Source organism: Humulus lupulus, chromosome X (genome assembly GCF_963169125.1).
Source record: "Humulus lupulus chromosome X, drHumLupu1.1, whole genome shotgun sequence".
NCBI classification, from domain to species: Eukaryota; Viridiplantae; Streptophyta; class Magnoliopsida; order Rosales; family Cannabaceae; genus Humulus; species Humulus lupulus.
The window spans coordinates 169791081-169810276 of record NC_084802.1 but is presented as its reverse complement, the minus strand read 5'-3'; the positions used below and the strand labels follow the sequence as shown (position 1 = coordinate 169810276).

The window sequence follows — 19196 nt, the reverse complement described above, 5'->3', positions numbered from 1 at the left end:
GACACCCCACGTCACTATGGCTGCTTCCTAGAATGACGACTGGCCCTACAAACCAACACGAGTCTTTCCAGCGTGCTTTGTCCTCACTCGCACGCTTCCTGAGAAAACTTCCCAAGAGGTCACCCATCTTGAGATTACTCCAGGTCAAGCACGCTTAACTTTGGAGTTCTCAAGTGATGGGCTACCGAAAAGAAGATGCATCTTGTTGATATAGGTAGTACCAATCAATCCATTTAAGCCCTCTTCAACTGTGTAGTCCCATACCTACATAGTCTTAGAATCATCACACTTGACCTTCCCCAGGCGGTGTAGGAATGCACAGCTTTACCCGGTCTTTCCCCTTACAGATCACGGGATTCTGACTGTCACAATGCCCGCATCTGGTGGGATGTAGAGGTTCAAAGAAGGAATGTGGCAGTTATGACTTGGGAAGACTTCAGGAACATCTTCAATGAGAAGTATTATAGTGTGGCAGTCCGAGCAGCGAAGGTTGACAAGTTCATCAACCAAACTCAGAATCGGTTGACCGTTACAGAGTACGCCTTGAAATTTGACCGGTTGGCGAAGTTCGCACCGGACTTGGTGCCAACGAATATGGCAAGAAGAGACAGATTTGTACGGGGGTTAAATTTTATGATCGCCCGTGATGTAAAGATCACCTTGGATCCAGAGACTTCTACCTATGCTCAGGTTGTGGACAAGGCCCTTACAACCAAGGGGGTCGAGGACTAGATTTGAAGAGAGAGCGTTGTTAGGCGCGATGCCAGGAGGACAGTGCATCCTTTTATTGGATCCAATCGGGGTAGTGGCTCCAGTGAACAGAAGAGGAAGGCCCAAGATTCTTTTGTTCCTCCTAGCTCAGATAGGAGGGCACGGGGTGCTTTTAGTGGCCATCAGGGCGGAGGTGACAACTGGAGGAGTTTTCCAGTGTGTCCCCGGTGCAGACAATGACACCAGGGTGAGTGCGGGATCAGGGCCTGTTTTGTCTGTGGGAGTGCCAATCATCTGAAGAAGGACTGCCCACAAGCTAGGAAAGAGGAGTCGAAGCAGGGCGACAATCTCGCTCCTGCCAGAGTGTTTACTTTGACTCAAACTGAGGTGGAGGCTAGCCCCTCGGTTATGACAGATCAGATTTCTAGTGCTGGTTCATCTTTTACTGCGTTGATTGACTCGGGAGATACTCATTCATTTGTATCTGCTAGAGTAATAGATCAGCTGTGTCGACCTAGTGATTTGTATGCTAGGGGTTTTCAGACTTTGTTGCCAACTGGGGAATTGGTAGTCTCTAGGATATGGATTAGAGCTTTGCCAGTAGAAATAGATGGTAGGGAGTTGTCTATTGATCTGGTTGAGCTTGCGATGGATGACTTCGATATGATCATAGGGATGGATTGGTTATCGAAGTATGAGGTGACGATTGACTGCAAGCGCAAGATGGTGACTTTTGAACCAGAAGGGGAGGTACCTTTTGTATTCGTGGGAACAGTCAGTGGACCGCGAGTACCTATGATTTCAGCGCTAAAGGCTAGAGACTTGATGCAGGAAGGTTGCATAGGATTCCTAGCGAATGTTGTGGATGCCTCTAGGGTTGTGACGGTTGGACTGGGGGAGACCAGATTGGTATGTGAGTTTCTAGATTTATTCCAGCAGACCTACCAGGGTTGCTGCCGCAGTGGGAGATTGATTTTGTTATAGAGTTGGCGCCAAGGGCGGAGCCAGTATCTAGGACACCCTATAGAATTGCTCCGGCAAAGTTGAAGGAGCTGAAGATTTAGTTGCAGGAGTTACTGGATTTGGGGTTCATCAGACCGAGTTTCTCGCCATGGTGTGCTCCAGTATTCGTCAAAAAGAAGGATGGACCTCTTAGGATGTGTATTGACTACAAAGAGTTGAATAAGTTGACCATTAAGAACAAGTATCCACTGCCTAGGATCGACGATTTATTTGACCAGCTACAGGGAAAGACAGTGTTTTCCAAGATTGATCTTCGATCAGGTTACCATCAGTTAAGGATCAAAGAAGAGGACATACCAAAGACCGCTTTCCGCATGAGGTACGGACACTATGAATTCCTGGTTATGTCCTTTGGATTAACCAATGCCCCAGCAGCTTTTATGGATATGATGAATAGGGTTTTCAAGGACTATCTGGACAAGTTTGTGATTGTGTTCATCGACGACATTCTGGTGTATTCTCAGTCAGACACAGAGCATGAGCAGCATCTACGTTTGGTATTGCAGCGATTAAGGGAGCATAGGTTATATGCTAAGTTCAGCAAGTGCGAGTTCTGGTTACCGCAAGTTACATTTCTAGGCCATATCGTCAGTAAGGAAAGGATTCTGGTTGACCCAAGTAAGATAGAGGCAGTGAGAGATTGGCCTAGACCGAGCAATGTTCCTGAAGTGAGGAGTTTTCTGGGATTGGCAGGGTATTATTGGCAGTATGTTGAGGGGTTCTCCAGGATAGCTACGCCGTTGAAAGAATTGACAAAGAAGAAGACAAAGTATGTTTGGACAGACAGATGTGAGAACAGTTTCAAAGAGTTGAAGCGGCGACTGATCACTGCACCAGTGTTGAGTTTGCCGACAGATAATGAGAAGTTTTTGGTTTACTGTGATGCTTCAAAACAGGGTTTAGGGTGTGTTCTGATGGAAGCTGGTAAGGTGATAGCCTATGCATCGAGACAGTTAAAGGAGTATGAGCAGAGATATCTCACGCATGATCTGGAATTGGCAGCGATGGTATTTGCACTTAAGATTTGGAGACATTATTTATATGGTGAGAAGTGCGAGATATACACTGATCATAAGAGTTTGAAGTACTTCTTTACTCAGAAGGATCTGAATATGCGCTAGAGACGGTGGCTGGAGTTGGTTAAGGATTATGATTGTGACATCCTATACCATCTGGGGAAGGCTAATGTAGTGGCTGATGCATTGAGTCGGAAAGGCTCGGCACAGTTGTTCAGCTCGAGACAGATATCTGATAAGCTAGTTGAGGAGATGACTAGAGCGGGTATAGAATTGGTGGTTGGTCAGTTAGCTAACATCACTCTTCAGTCTACACTTCTTGAGAGGAACAAGGAATCGCAGGGGAAGGATTCCCAGTTGAGAGGTTACAGAGAGAATGTCTTAGTCGGAGCGGCTAAGGACTTCTCAATCTCGGATATGGGATTGCTGAAGTACAAGGGTCGGATCTGTGTTCCGATGGATTCTGATATCCGACGAGAGATCTTGGATGAATCGCATACCACTCCCTATTCCTTACATCCATGTACGACGAAGATGTACCAAGATCTGAGAGTTTTGAATTGGTGGTCGGACATGAAGAGGGATGTGGTGGATTATGTGGCCAAGTGCTTAACTTGTCAGTAGGTTAAGGCTGAACACCAGAGGCCAGCGGGGTTGCTGCAGCCTCTAAGGATTCCATAGTGGAAGTGGGAAGATATTACCATGGACTTCGTGGTTGGCTTGCCGAAGACTGTGGGACAGCATGACTCGATGTGGGGGATTGTGGATATATATACCAAGTTCGTCCACTTTTTACCTGTCAAGACAACTTATATTGTGGAGCAGTATGCTGAATTATATGTGAAGGAAATTGTTCGACTTCATGGAGCTCCGAGGTCGATAGTATCTGACAGGGACCCCACCTTTACTTCAAATTTTTGGGAGAGTCTGCAAAAGGCTATGGGCACGCAGTTACGGTTTAGTACCGCTTATCATCCTCAGACAGATGGACAGTCTGAAAGGGCGATTCAGATACTGGAGGACATGCTACAAGCCTGTGTGCTAGACTTTGGGGAATCTTGGAGTACGTATCTCCCTTTGATTGAATTCTCATACAACAACAGTTATCAGGCGACTATCGGAGTGGCTCCGTATGAGATGCTCTATGGGAGGAAGTGCAGATCACCTATCCATTGGGATGAGACGGGTGAGAGGAGTTATTTGGGTCCTGAAATGGTTCAGAGGACCAATGAGACAATTGAGAAGATTAGAGCTCGAATGTTCGCCTCCCAGAGTCGCCAGAAGAGTTACTCGAACCTGAAACGCAGGAGTATAGAATTTCAGGTTGGTGACCATGTGTTCCTTAGGGTTTCACCTTTGAGAGGAGTGAAACGGTTTGGTTTTCGGGGCAAGCTGAGCACTAGGTTTGTTGGCCCCTTCGAGATTCTGGAACGGGTTGGGGAGGTAGCTTACAGATTGGCAATGCCTCCAGCCTTATCAGGGGCTCATGATGTATTTCACGTATCCATACTCCAGAAGTATGTATCGGATTCGACGCATGTACTGAGTTATGAGAATTTGGAGCTGGATCAGGATTTGTCATATGAGGAAAATCCGGTTCAGATTCTTGATCGAAAGGATAAAGTCTTGCGGAGCAAGGCCATCGCCTTGGTGAAAGTGCTGTGGAGGAACAACAAGGTTGAGGAGGCGACATGGGAACTTAAATCAGTGATGCGGGAGCAGTATCCCAAGTTGTTTAGGTAATTTCGAGGACGAAATTTCTGTAAGGAGGGGATAGTTGTAACGACCCAATTTCGTTAATAAGGCTTAGGGCCTTGATTAGCGTGCCTAGAGAGCAATAAGTGATTTATTGTTATAATGTCTGAATTTGTGTGAGTATGTGATTAGAAATGCATGTTTAGGTGAATTAAATATGCATGTGGGCCCCGTTTGTTTATTATGGGCATGTTTGTAATTTTAGCCTGTTGATGGCATAAATGTGATAATTGTAATAACTGTGATATACTTGTGATGCACGTTCCGAGACGATCCTAGGGAGTTGTTTTGCTAAAAGTCACAACGTGGTTAAATACCCGGCTCGGGATGAGCCTAGGGGTATTTTGGGAATATTATAACTTGAGTATGAGAATTATTGAGAAATGGTTAGTGGCACTTTGGTAACTTGGGTAACTATAGGTAACTCTTGAGGATAGCTGTTTTAAGTGGGAAAGTGGTATTCTTGCAAGAGATTGAGGAAAAGTCTAGGATGCCCTTGAGGATTAGCTAGAATCTAAGTTAGAAAGGAGGGCAATTAGGTCATTTGGCTTAGGTGATAGATAAGCTTTGGCTGAGGGAAAAGTTTAGAACGTTCTCACATTTTGGCTTATGCAAGAATTGTGTTTTGGGAGCTCTAGAAAGAACTAGAAACCAGGAAGGAAGTAAGGAAGATCTCTGGAGTTTTGTGGGATCAAGAGGGGAATCAAGCCAAGGAAAAACTAGAGGATTGTTCTACATATTGAGGTAAGGAAATCTAAATAATTATTTTGTAGAATTCAGCTAAGAATGTTATGGTTTGAGAGTTGAATTGTGTGTTGTCTTGTGGATTATTGGAGTGAAGTTCAGATTAGGATTAGTGGAATTGAGCTTGGAATTGGATAGGGAAAGCAGCTCAAGGTCGAATCTCCATTTGAGGTGAGAGTCTCGTGCATTTCTGAGGTTATGCTCTGTTATGGTTTAAGTTTTATGAAGTTTTAAACCATTTGGTGAATAATGGGTTTGAATGTGTATTTAAGCTAGTTGTTGATGTTTCTGGGTTACTATACTATCTATTTGGGGTTTTAAGTTTATTTGGGACTTGGGAGTATCTTAGGGTTGATTTGGAAGAGTTTTGGCTTGGGAAAATATTGGGGAAAAATCCAGTTTTCTGGGTTCGCGTATGAGCGTCGCGGTCATGTTCTTCCGCACCACGGCGCTAGGTTGAATCAGGAGGAGGGCATCATTCTGGGCGTCGCAGCCCCTATAGGGTTGTGCTGCAGCGCTAGGCCAATTTCTGGGCAGGGAAAAAAATGTGTTTCAAGGTTTTGGCTTAAGAGGCTTGGGGGACGCTTCCGCTACCTTGTGCGGGGAAACGGGGGGCCCGAGAGCACGGGATTTGTTCCGGGAGATGATTATGAATTGATTAGTGATAAGAGTGCTATGTATGTGTTGTGACTAGGTTTCCAGCGAGGCTCAGGTTAGGGGACCGTGCTCGAGATTTCAGTGCACAAGAAGCTCGGGACAAAGGTAAGAAAACGGCTGTACCTGTAGAGCTTGTGTTGCAGGGCATGGCCCTATATGATTGTGTTGCAAGGTGTAGCCCTTTAATTGAGTTTATTCATGTTTAAGTATATGCTTAATTATGCTAGGTGTGCATATATGTGAATGAACAGCAAGAGTCGAAAACGACGAGTGCCGAGAACGGCGAAGGCCGGGAACGACGAAGGCCGAGAACGGCAAGGGGTCGGGAGCAGCGTTTAGCACACGGAGTGTGAGTTGCCAGGGCAAGACCCTAAATATACATGGGATATCCTCACGGTGTGGACCGCAAACCCAGGGTCTGGTAAAGCGCCTGGGACGGCATGGTCGTATGTGGTTAGCCTAATGATGGCTTGTTTATATGTTAAGTGTTTGATATGCATATGTCATCTGCTTGTGAGGGTTTTCTTGCTGGGCTTCGGCTCACGGGTGCTCTGTGGTGCAGGTAAGGGCAAAGGGAAAGTCGACCAACCATGAGTACGGAGAGCGTGAAGCAACGCGTACATGTTTGGCCTGCCTGGTGTAACATGTCGGCCTTGATGGCATGTTACAAGCTAGGATGGCGCTCGGTCAGATGCGCACACGAGGGTGCAGGCTGGTGAGCATGCTGATGCCTAGTTTGTACGGCAGTGGCATTTTCGTAAATATCTTCAATATTGCCCGGAAATGGACGGGACTTGGTAGGTTCCATATTGAAGGGTCAATGAACGCAATGGTATGATCGGATTTGGGAGATTCGGAGAATTGGCGAGCTGGAAGCCAAATATGTCTCCCAAGCGAAAATCATATATGTTCCTGGTAGAAGGCTAAAAGCTCAGAAGGCTCTTTGTAGGGGGAGCACCTGATGTCAGCTCTCCACCACCCCCTGGCGCAGGTGCGTCAAGTGAGCTACTACTAGTTGGGAGGACTAGTAGGGCGGGCATATGAGGACCACGAGGGGACTCATATGTCTCCATGAGTAGGAGTACTCATGGACATTACCGGGCCGCCCCGGTAGTGCGTCGAAGTATGCTGCCAGAGGTTTAAGGGTATGGTTCCCTTGGCTTGCCGGGATGCCGCTTGCATGGAACGTGGCCCAAACCTTCGAGAGATGTCGTGGTGCGCCATGGCCACGAATCTCGACACGAGATGGCACGTGAAGTCATTCGTGGGACTTGTTAGCATGCAAGCATTAGAGGGTGCCCTATGCTTGAGTAGGACAGAGGTCCAGTGCATGTTACTAGTTTGGTAGCCAGTCTCGAGGGCCTGCCAACATGCACGATGGTATGGTGCCTTGAGGATTGGACCATGGACGTATGGGAGTCCTTGGTCTGTGACGTGAGCTAATCGGATAGTATCGAATGGGACATGATGGGAGGGGTTGGCACGTCAGCTTGGTGTTGGCTCTTAGCCACACATGCTACCTTGACTTGCGAATGTCTGGGTGAGCATCGGTGTTGGGATTTGCCTTGCCATAGTGAGAACCTATGGACAGTGTGAGTGTCTTGGCTAGATAGCCTTGATGCATGATTGCACTCATAGATGCTTGAGAGCATGACTCAGCGAGAGTTGTTCGAGAGACGGAAGTGTGCAGAGGCACACGGTCGCGCGAAAAATGTGCCCATTGTTATTCGAATGGCTGGAAGGCTGACCTTGGCTCAGAGGAGTCAAGGTGCTGCACGGGCATTTCCGCTGTCAAAATGTCAGCCCGTGACAGTTGGTATCAGAGCCAGGTTCATCTCAAGTTGGGGTGAACTTGGTTGGCCCATCCTAGAAAGGATGTAGGCATGCAGAAGGACCAGAAAGGTCTGGATGCTTGGACAGATGTCGTTGAGCCTTTTAGTCACCTAGAAAGGATCAGTAGGCTGATACGGGATGAGACTTGGTTGCTCTTCTTCGTGGGAATACTGGACATCCTAGAGAGGGGACAAGTTATGGTTGCTTCGAATCAAAAAGTTCAGTGATGCTAGAAAGACAACAACCACGTGCAATTATGGAGAGGTGCTACAAAAGTGTTAGAACTCATTGACATGAGACAAGGTTTGATCGAGAGGTCAATGTTTTATGCTTGGTTCACTAGTTCAGGTTTGCCTGAGTGACAGTGTAAGTCGCATGGAGCGCTGTTGTTGAAAAGGGAACTTGTACGCAAGAGTGGGTGAGCATAATGGTGGCCGTCAGATGCTTGTCAGTCACGACAAAAGTCGAGAGTTGATAGCTTTGGGGAACTAGATAAAGATGAACATGGAATGCTTCAGTTGCTACTTGTGTGCCAAATGGCATCACAGGGAGACCAAGGTGGCCGTGGCCGCGATCGTCAGAGGGCAGTCGTACTTGGAGGTGTCTACATGTTATCTTGTTTCGCCTAAGAAGGGAGGCGCCGAGACAATTGAGTGGGACGTGTTGGCTCACAGAGATGTTAGCTTGTGTGAGCAACACTAAGACATTGTAAGATATGCTATGTTGTGGAATATATGCATCATAGGCCAGCAGGGCCGAGTAGACCGCGCGCAGTGGTCAGAATAGTACTAGAGTTTCGAGAGCGCTGGAGGGCCGCGTCAAGGAAACTTAGTACTACAAGAAGGCTTAAGGAGGCAGAGATGGTGCTTGAGCTTCAATGTGGGCCGGAGGGCCTTGCTATTGGGACTTAGTGACCATAGAAGCCAAGAGAAGCTACCCGGAGGGGTGAGATGCTAGTATAGAGCAGTTGGATAGCTATGTGGACGATGCATGCATAGGGGAATCGACAGTGGTGCTACACGAAGTAGTTGACTCGAGAGTCACATCCTACGGGGGGCACTTCTAGATTTGTTGTGTGCATGAAAACTTGGGGCGGTCAGATGTTCTTGCGTGTGGGCAAGTTGTCGAGGACGCCAACTGTTGAAGTGGGGGAGAGACCTTCACGGTTCAAACATCCAAATAGCAGACCAATGTTCCATTACGAAAGCATCGAGATGAGTTATCATGGAGATCGTTAGTTGTTCAGAATGTAAAGTCAAGGAGACTCAGAGACAGAGACAAAGCCAGTTACCTAGGGTGAAAGTCGTCATGACTCAGGTACTAAGGTAAAATCAGTGCAACGTTTGCCTAAGGTGAAAGTCAACAAGACTCACGTACTAAGGTAACGTAGATATGTCGAGGGGCGAAGAGTCAGAATGGCCGAGACATTAGTTCAACATCATCTTCAAAAGTGATAAATGGAACGAGGGACCGCACGAGAGAAAGCGGTTAGCTTGCGAGCTATACCTTGAGAGGTACACCTCGAGAAGAGAAGTTATTCCCAAGTTGAAGTGGGGGAGCCCACTAATTCATATGTTCGAAGGTTCAGGGTACTTGTTCAGTTTTGGTATGTGAATCTGGAGAGAAATACAACAACAGATGGGTTGTACAATGCGAAGACATGCATGACTGATGCGAGTAGGTCAGGTGACCAATTGAAACTGTAGATAGACAGTATGCATGGGCATAGGCTGAGACCAAGATTGGGCAGGTTTTGCAACATGTTATGGGACATGCTTAGTGTTTTATGGGGACACGTGTTTATGGGAACACAAGCCGAATGATTCAGAGAACATATGCCGAAGGGAGATAGCGGATTGGGACAACTTCAGACCTCAAGGGTGAGGTAGAGTGCAGTCAAGTTGGTCAAGATTCAACATGCCGTCTAGAGTTAGGCAAGGTTGATTTAGGGGCAGAACTTGAGGCACGATGCTGAGAGTCAGCATGAGCACGAGCCAGAAGGCAGTGTAGTGGTTTCGAATGATGTCAGATCATTGACCACATTGTAGAAGCTCAGAGGAGCAGTGATGCTTATGGTCAGGAGTGGCCATTTCACATCAAGCCTTGGGTATGCAGTAAGGCCGGAGGGCCAAAAGTCTGAGAGACTACTTCGCGAAGTCTATGTGCAAGGATGCACTAGATACTGCATAAAGGCTACAGTTGGCATGAGTGCCACGTTGAAGAGAGACATGCCTTCAATGGAAGGATGTTTCGTAGGTGCCGTTGGGAACAGTTGGTTTGCGAACCTCACCCTGAGGGGTGCACCTTAATTTCGTCCTTGTCAATAAGAGTATGCATTGGACAGTTGGCGGGGAAGCTTCAATCAAATGATGTGTTTGCTTTGGGGTCAGTGTTACAAGAGCTACTTGGTTGACTGGAGGGACATCGTGATGGACTCGGAGGAGTTCATGTATGCAAGGAGTATTCGAGTGTAGCGGCACTACTTCATGGGAGAATTCTGAATTGTGATGGTGGCATGGGGTCCTTGATCGATTCCAAGGGTGGATGTGGGAGATCATCACCAAGTTAGTGGTTCGACAGTGGTAGAGGGACTAGTGCAGACTCAAGATTCGGAAGAAGCATGGAGTGAGCTTAGGAGTCGAGGTAGGAAGATTGGCCAGCGGTCTGTCGATGAGGGCATCGACAATTGAAGTGTGGGAGAGTGTAACATGTCAGCCTTGATGGCATGTTACAAGCTAGGATGGCGCTCGGTCAGATGCGCACGCGAGGGTGCAGGCTGGTGAGCATGCTGATGCCTAGTTTGTACGGCAGTGGCATTTTTGTAAATATCTTCAATATTGCCCGGAAATGGACGGGACTTGGTAGGTTCCATATTGAAGGGTCAATGAACACAATGGTATGATCGGATTTGGGAGATTCGGAGAATTGGCGAGCTGGAAGCCAAATATGTTTCCCAAGCGAAAATCATATATGTTCCTGGTAGAAGGCTAAAAGCTCAGAAGGCTCTTTGTAGGGGGAGCACCTGGTGTCAGCTTTCCACCACCCCCTGGCGCAGGTGCGTCAAGTGAGCTACTACTAGTTGGGAGGACTAGTAGGGCGGGCATATGAGGACCACGAGGGGACACATATGTCTCCATGAGTAGGAGTACTCATGGACATTACCGGGCCGCCCCGATAGTGCGTCGAAGTACGCTGCCAGAGGTTTAAGGGTATGGTTTCCTTGGCTTGCCGGGATGCCGCTTGCATGGAACGTGGCCCAAACCTTCGAGAGATGTCGTGGTGCGCCATGGCCACGAATCTCGACACGAGATGGCACGTGAAGTCATTCGTGGGACTTGTTAGCATGCAAGCATTGGAGGGTGCCCTATGCTTGAGTAGGACAGAGGTCCAGTGTATGCTACTAGTTTGGCAGCCAGTCTCGAGGGCCTGCCAACATGCACGATGGTATGGTGCCTTGAGGATTGGACCATGGACGTATGGGAGTCCTTGGTCTGTGACGTGAGCTAATCGGATAGTATCGAATGGGACATGATGGGAGGGGTTGGCACGTCAGCTTGGTGTTGGCTCTTAGCCACACATGCTACCTTGACTTGCGAATGTCTGGGTGAGCATCGGTGTTGGGATTTGCCTTGCCATAGTGAGAACCTATGGACAGTGTGAGTGTCTTGGCTAGATAGCCTTGATGCATGATTGCACTCATAGATGCTTGAGAGCATGACTCAGCGAGAGTTGTTCGAGAGACGGAAGTGTGCAGAGGCACACGGTCGCGCGAAAAATGTGCCCATTGTTATTCGAATGGCTGGAAGGCTGACCTTGGCTCAGAGGAGTCAAGGTGCCGCACGGGCATTTCCGCTGTCAAAATGTCAGCCCGTGACACCTGGCTGCCACAGCCATGGGTATTTTGGGAGATGATTGTACTAAACCCAGATTTTGTCGTTTAGCTGACTTTAGTTATACTTTTGAGTTGTAAATATTTTTAAACAGTATTTTGGGATCCCAAATGTTAAACGCTTTACATTTTTCAGTAAATGGAACTATTTTCAAAGTTTATGACTCTGTTTATGGTTTAATTACACTTTTGTCTTAAAATCTCAATTAGCGAGTTAAATGCACATTTTAAACTCACTTAGTAACGGCTCTAAGGAAGTAGGGAGTTACATCTACCATTCCATAATCCAATATCATAGTATAGTTTAATATGGTGCATTTTGTAATGAGACAAAATTACCATTATCGTATATACATTCTTTCCCATCCTGTAATATTTTTTACAAGATAAACATAAGCAAATATTGTAGCTTTTATATGTAGAAAAGTTAAAACATAAAAATAACAATGAAACTATACTCTTCTGATTGATACACCACAAAATTGAGCTCTACAACTAGTGATAATGGTACTACTGCAAACCTCAAATAATACTGTAAGCTGAAGATTTCAGAGCGTTGGCACTGCAAATCTATTATTAGTACAAAAGATATACATTGGGTTCAGCAGAAGTCATAATCATGAGGCCCAAACATAATAAAACTAAGCAATCTAGTAATCTAAAAGCACGCAAGATTAAAAGAAGAGAAAAATATCTTGAAGATTAAAGTTACATTTTCTTTCAAGTCACCAAAGTTATTTATTTTATTTACTAATTCAGCTTTAGGAATAAAACCTCTCAAATTGTGCAAAATAAGATTTAAGATTGGTACCGACTGACTAAAAAAGAAAAAAATTAAATAAAATTCACAACTTTTTTCAGAGGACATACATTCTCAAGTATTTTGAGCCCATTCACATATGTTTTATTCTCTCTTCATCAAGAATCAGAATTTCACAGTGTAGAATTTATCAATGGCCAAATATATATGTAATTTTTACACCTCACATTAACCTAATTCAAGCTTGAACAAACAATAATGTAGAAGAAAACTACAGGCTACACTAACATTATCATTGAAACATATTTGGAAACAGATGGTGTGCAGCGTCAATATTCTCATAGAAATAAAAAATTATACTTGAACAAAATAAGAATCAAAATTATACAAGAAAATAATAACGACCAAGAAGCTGAAGGGTCGGGTTGCTCTCTTCCATGGCGAAGCGGAAGAAGCCGATTCGTAGGCCTGAAATTCTTTCTGATGATCGGACTGAGAAGTTATCGCCTGTGGCCCAAGCGAAGGATGTGCTTTGTTCAGAGGGAGATGGTTTCGCTAAACAAGAGCATGTCAATTTGATGGAATTAGGAATGCCTGGGTCTGGGGTTTTGCAGACTGGTGAAATGGATCGACAGTGTAAGAGTGCCCAGCCTGTTGAGGTTGTGGACGATGGATTGGATACAGATATGAGGAATGCTTCTTGGGCAGATAGGAGTGAAGGAGGGGATAAGGTCACGGAAGGAGATTTTCAGTCAGAGGCCCAGCATCAATGGCAACAATTTAGAATGAGTAAGCTTTCCTTCTCTGAACCGAAACTTGAATTTACTGAACCTATATTCAGAAATGGGCAGAAGCTGGCTCAAGTTGATATTGAAGAGGTGAAAATTCAGTCAGCCAATTGGAGCTATGCTGTGGTTTGCATGGTGCTTGGAGCAAACCCTCCAATGGCATTGTTTGAAGAATTTATAAAAAGAGTCTGGGGTCATCTAGGGATTGCCCAAATCTCTAGAATGATATTGGGGCTAACTTTGGTGAAATTCAATGATGAAGCAACAAGAGATCATGTTCTAGATAATGGAGTGCTTCAATTTGATAGAAAGCCTGTCATCATCAGGCCGTGGACAGCAGACCTTAGTGCTATTCGTCTCATCCGTTCGGTTCCGCTTTGGATATAGCTACACGACCTTGGCCTGCAGTATTGGGGTAGAAAATGTATAAGTGCTTTGGTGAGCACGATAGGCAAACTTCTTTTAGTAGATAAGTTTACTAGGGAGCGTTCTCAAGTTCAGTTTGCGAGGGTTCTAGTGGAGATGGAAATTACTGATAATCCTCCTCGAAGTTTTCAGTTTATCAATGAGCATGGCCAGATTATTGAACAAGGAATAGAGTATGAGTGGCTGCCTACTAAGTGTAAGAGTTGCTCTGGGTTTGGGCATTCTATGGTAGACTGTCGCAAGGAGCATAAGACTATTTGGGTGGAAAAAGAAGCTAGTTCTAAAGCTGAAGTTCCTTTGGAGCAGCCAAAAGTTACTAAGGGGCTTAATGAAGAGGAACCAGGTGAGCAGGCAGGTGGGTCTAAAGTAGTAGAAAACTCAGTTCCGAATATTAGCGAGGTTACTCTTTTAGGGAAGGCCGACTCAGGTCCGGTTAAGGAGAGGAACAAGGAAGCGATATGGCAAACTCCTATGCGTGTTGCTACTCAGAGTAGACAGGGTCATACAACTGGTGGTAACTCTAACCTGGTTGTAGAGACTCAAAAACAGATCAACCAGTTTGTTGTTCTTCAGGAACAGGAAAAGGGTAGTAAGGTTGGGCATCTTGGAGGTAGTTCATCTAATGGATAAGTGCTCTATTCTGAGTTGGAATATAAGGGGACTGAACAATGCGAATAAACAAAGTTCAGTCCAAGATGTTTGTAGAAGGAATAAGATTGGAATTGGTGGTTTGTTGGAAACTAAATTGTAGGGGAATAAAATTGGTGAGTTCATAGAGCATAAATTTCCCAATTGGGAATTTTACTCTAGTCTGGTAATAGAGGGTAGACTGTTAATAATTTGGAGGAAAGAGATAGCGAGATTGACTATTTTGGAGGAGTCTCCTCAGCTGGTTCACTGCCAGATTAACTTGGTAGGCCAGAGGAGTTTATTTCATGTCACCTTTGTCTATGGTTACAACTTGGCAGAGAATAGAAGAAGCTTATGGCATGATTTAACTCGTATTTCGCTTTCAGTCAAAGCCTGGATAGTTTTAGGGGATTTTAATGCCCCTTTTTCTGGTGTGGACAGGTCTGGTGGTAAACATGTTTCAAGTATTGAGTTGGCTGATCCTTTAGGGTGGCTAACAGATGCTAAAATTGAGGCTCTTAAGAGCATTGGTTCTTATTTTACTTGGACAAATAACCAAGATGGCTCAGCTAGGATCTACTCAAAGATAGATCATGTGTTAATGAATGAGGATTGGTTGGACATGTTTCCTCAATCTTTGGCTGTTTTTAGATGGGAGGTGGTCTCCGATCATTGTTCTTGTGTAGTGTCTAACATTCCCATGAGGCTATGGGAATCAAACTTTTCAGATATTACAATTTCTGGTCTGGCCATTCAAATTTTAACCAGGTAGTCTTGAGCAATTGGAGGGCCCCTGTTATAGTTTCTAGTCTGAGAGCAATTTATATCAGGCTTGTGAGGTTGAAGCATAGGCTTAAGAAGTTTAACAGGGACTGTATTGGAGATGTAGGGTTCAGTTATCAGTCGGCTATGGTGGCCTATCAAGATGCTCAATTTCAAGCCAAAGAGAATCCTCATGATCTCAAGTTGCAAGAGGCAGTAAAGGAGAGGGCAACTGAGTTTCATCAACAAGAACACATGTATCATAGTTTTCTTGCTCAACAAAGTAAGATAAACTGGATTAGGAAGGGAGACATGAATACCTCATATTTTCATGCCTATTTGAAGAAGCGAAAAGCAGAGAACACTATAGTTTCTTATATCAATGATCACGGTCTGCTAATAGATGATTTTAAGGAGGTGGGAGCCCATTTTGTTGATCATTTCAAGAGCTATCTTGGTAGTCCTAGTTCTACTATAGGAAAAGTTGACCTGCATTGTATAGCTTTGGGCACTAAGCTTTCAGTAGAGCAACAGCTCTCTCTTTTAAAACCCTTTTCCAACAAGGAAATAAGAGCTGCATTGTTTAGTATCCCTAATACTAAATCGCCTAGTCCAGACGGATATGGTTCAGGTTTCTTTAAATCTCTTTGGCAGGATATTGGTCAGGATATATGCTCAGCAATCACACACGGTTTCTCCACAGGCCAATTCCCTAATGAGCTTCATGAGACTACTTTGTCATTGATTCCTAAGGTTCCTAATCCAGCTCAGGCCTTAGATTACAGGATTATTGCATGTTGTTCGACTCTTTATAAAGTAATGGCTAAACTGTTATGTTCTCGGCTGGCAGTGGTGCTTCCTTTTCTTATACAATCTAATCAAGGTGCGTTTGTTCGAGGTAGGTCGATTGCTCATAATATAATGATTCTTCAGGATCTAATCAAGAATTATGGAAGGGCTATTACTTCTTCTCGCTGTGCAATTAAGATTGACCTCAGTAAGGCTTATGACACTGTTGACTGGCAATTTTTGGAAGATCTTTTGAGGGCTTACTGTTTTCCTAGTAAGTTCATTGGCTGGATTATGACTTGTATCAGGAACACTACCTATTCTTTATTGATAAATGGTAGAGTTCAGAGTAGATTCAAGGGGGAAAAGGGCCTGCGCCAAGGGAATCCTATGTCCCCTCTTCTCTTTGTGCTCATTATGGAATATATGACAAGAAGTTTTCAATTGGCTGCCAGGTCTTCATTATTTCGTTTTCACCCTGTGTAAGAGCCTATAGCTTCTCAACTTGTGTTTTGCAGATGATATTATTCTGTTTTGCAAAGGCTCTCTTACGACTGTAAGTATTCTTAAGGATGCTCTAGGGAAGTTTAGTGAAGCTTCTGGGCTGTCAATAAATTCCAAGAAGTCTCATATCTATTTTGGAGGAGTTAGTGCAGCGGATAGAAGAGTGATAACTCAGGCCATTCAACTTCCTGAGGGGAGCTTTCCTCTTTATTATCTTGGGGTTCCTATGAGGCCAACTAAATGGAAACATGAGGATTGTGAGATCATTGTTCATAAAATAAGAATTAAGCTGTTTTCTTAGTCTAGTAGGCATTTATCCTATGCTGGCCGGTTATTGCTCATTCATACTGTCCTATTTGGCTGGAGAAACTACTGGATGAATGTGTTTATTTTGCCTCAAAGTATCGTCAAGGAGGTTGAGAAATTATGCAGATTGTTCCTGTGGGGGGCCTCAGGGACTCGTAGTAAACTCCATTTAGCTTCTTGGCAGCAAGTATGCCTTCCTAAGGCTTATGGAGGGCTCGGGCTCAGAGATGGGGCTAGCTATAACAGACCGCTTCTAGCTAAATATGTGTGGGCTGTCTCTGCTAAACAAGACACACCTTGGGTCAAATGGGTTCAGAATGTTTACCTGAAGGGGGTTAATTTTTGGAACTATGTTCTGAAACAGGATAGCAGCTGGTATTGGCGGAAACTCTGCCATTTAAGGAACAAGTTCAGTGAAAGAGAGGTGATTGCTGCTGGCATTTCTGGGAAATTCAAGACGTCCAAGCTGTATAACAGCTCAATAAACCAGCAACTTGTGGCTTATAAGAACGCAGTTTGGTGCCGAACAATCCTCCCTAAGCATCGATTCTTGTTATGGATGGTGGTCAATTCTTACCTCCTAACTAGAGACAATTTGGCTAAGTTCAACATACAGTTGAATAGCCTATACTGCCCAGTTTGTGAAGACCAATTAGAAAGTCATGACCATTTGTTTTTTGACTGCTACCTTTCCAAGAGGGTCTTGTCTTGTATTTTTTCTTGGCTTGGGTTTCAAGCTTGGGCCACCAAGTTTTCTGATTGGACTGTTCGGCTCAGTGTTGGGCAGAATGACATTATGGACATTATTCTGAATATGGTTTTAGCTGCAGTGATTTATCATATATGGAAGAATAGGAATAGATGCATTTTTGATGGGTTCTCTTTGACAGCAAACTGTATAGCAAAGGAAGTGATTACTTTAGTCAAGTACAGATTATACATTGTTCCTAATAGGAAGTTTTTACCTCATCTCAAGCTTTTCATAAGAAAGCTCCAATGTATGTAGAGTGAGGTTTGGTACTAGTTTGGCTGAGTTCTTGGCTGCGTTCTTGGCTGTTGTTTGGGCGGTCTGCCCTTGTTTGTATTTGTCTGTTTGTTTAATAAAGTGTTTCTTTCTTCTTGATAAAAAAAAAATAAGAATCAAACCAGAAATAATGTTTAATAAATAGTGTGATACTAAACAAGACCCAAAACAGAGAAATAAAAAACAATAAATTCATATCTAAAACAAAAATAATCAGAGTTATAAGCATAGACGACAGGGTTAACATATCCTTAGACACACACTTGAAACTATGTCTAACTGACTTAGAGTTTGGATTTCTAAGTCACTGCCTAACTTAGAGTTGTAATTTCAAGAGTTACAACAAAATATATTAGTTTCTCAACTCAAATTCAAGAACACCCCACATAAAGCTCGCCTTAACTAGTTTGAATGTAGTTTTATATATTCAGTTCTCAACCTAGATTTCCAACACTCAAAAGTCATTTCTAAGCCATGAAAGAACATAGAAAAATATTTATTTTAGTTGCACTACTAAGTAGAAATTACTCATGACAATGAAAACATAGATCAAAAGATAAGTGAGTTTACCTTTATTAAATTAAACGTATCTTGCCCTCTAGGACTCCAACTTGAGTTCTACCTCTTGAAAATATTTAGAGATGGCAAAGATAAATTGAGATGACTTTGACTTTTCAAAATAGAGTCTGGTCGTAGATTAGGGATAAGGAAATGTTTATGACCTGATTTGGTTAAAAGAGAATACTTAATATACATATGGAATAAAAGTGAAAGCACCTGATAAAGAAATTGTGTACAATAGTTCACTAATAACGCGTGTTATTGTATTTATTCAAGTAAAATTCCGAATTATTGTACCTATTTATCCCGTTTGTACCTATTTATCCCGTTCACCAACTTATCCTGTCACAATAAAGCCTAATAATCTTTCACTTATCTTCAATCTAATATTTCAGCAAGGAAGAATCTATACAAGCACAAAATAAAAAATAAAAATAGTAGTGTTATATAAACCAACAGTAATCAAAATACAATAAAGTAGCTGAACAAATTGCTTACCGAGTACAAAAAAAAATCACGAATCAATGTGAAGTCTGAATGATTCTTTGACTTGTTTCAATGCTAACAAACTATTATTTTCACTACAATACAAGAGTATATATATACACACACTACTATAGAAGTAATTTTAGACTGTATATACCCATCGCCATCTCCGTTGAGCCTCCCGCGCCAGCCACCTACAAGAGAAAAAGGAGACTTAGAGAGAGAGTTGATAGGATAGATAGATGTGAGGGAGACAGAGAGTTTAGAAGAGAAAGGGTGCGGCTGGGAGAAAGAGTTGAGAGAGAGAAAATGAGATAGGATAGATTTAGAAAATGAGAATACTAAGTGTTAATAAAATTTTAAAATATATGGCACAATTATTTCATTTGCCGCCTACTAATTCATTTGCTCCAAAATATATATTTTTTTTTATGTAAATTGTTTTTTTTTTTGTTTCAAAAAAACAAGTATTCTTATTTATAAAAATTATAATTTTTTTTATTTGAATTATCTTTTATTATTAATATAATAT

At 43.6% G+C, this 19196-nt stretch overlaps 1 long non-coding RNA gene across 3 annotated transcripts in view; it reads right to left on the bottom strand.

Annotated features, from left to right (window-relative positions):
• The window catches only part of LOC133803705 (uncharacterized), a 29972-nt gene extending 10980 nt beyond the window's left edge, over positions 1–18992 (bottom strand). Inside the window, exons 1-4 of one of the 3 annotated variants that reach the window (XR_009878108.1) lie at positions 18677–18992; positions 18476–18520; positions 18188–18339; positions 11872–12198 (exon numbers count right to left, since the gene is read on the bottom strand). This is a non-coding gene — a long non-coding RNA (uncharacterized LOC133803705). Of the gene's footprint in view, positions 1–11870; positions 18340–18475; positions 18521–18676 lie in introns of those variants that run through there. The other 2 variants (XR_009878109.1, XR_009878110.1) reach the window with 2 other exon arrangements.
• Positions 18993–19196: the final 204 nt, after the last annotated feature.